This window comes from Ceratina calcarata, unplaced genomic scaffold (genome assembly GCF_001652005.2).
Source record: "Ceratina calcarata isolate Rehan_Ccalc_2016 unplaced genomic scaffold, ASM165200v1 scaffold10200, whole genome shotgun sequence".
Lineage (NCBI taxonomy): Eukaryota > Metazoa > Arthropoda > Insecta > Hymenoptera > Apidae > Ceratina > Ceratina calcarata.
The window spans coordinates 1-520 of NW_017131080.1; the positions used below are offsets into that span (position 1 = coordinate 1).

The window sequence follows — 520 nt, forward strand, 5'->3', positions numbered from 1 at the left end:
AATAACAAATGCTTACATGAGCGTTACATAGTAGCAAAATAATTTTATGAATGTCTTTCTTTTCACGCGTTTACTGATTAACAATCCTACTTGTTGGAAGAATAAGCCAAAAATGTTAGCCAGAAATAGCAGCTTCTCTGGCAGAGTCACACAACCAAAGGGAGACCTTGCCTCTAACAGGTAGACAGCAGGTACATGTAACAACTTGTTAGTTTGCTCGCGTTTATTTACAGAATACTTTTTACAGAAAAATGTAATAGTAAAATGACTCGCATTAAATATTCTAAATGTGACAGAGTTCTAGAGGTAATTCAGGAAGTTTATTCTGGCCCACCTCTCTGTAATAAAATACAACTTTACATAGTATTTCTTCTTCTATGCTAAATAAATATTACACAAATTATCATCAATACTGAACATACTTTCTTACTTTCCATTAAACAAAGTTTATTTTTGATGTTGTTAATGATTAATATGTGCAAGTAAAATTCTATTTGTACATAGGAATATAGAATAAGAA

General features: G+C 31.0%; 1 long non-coding RNA gene across 1 annotated transcript; it reads right to left on the reverse strand.

Moving 5' to 3' along the window:
* Positions 1-194: 194 nt before the first annotated feature.
* On the reverse strand, positions 195-512 carry LOC113465196 (uncharacterized). The gene is made up of 2 exons (XR_003390037.1): positions 423-512; positions 195-338 (listed from the first exon to the last, which is right to left on the reverse strand). It is a non-coding gene; the product is annotated as an uncharacterized LOC113465196 (long non-coding RNA).
* Between the last annotated feature and the right edge of the window lie 8 nt (positions 513-520).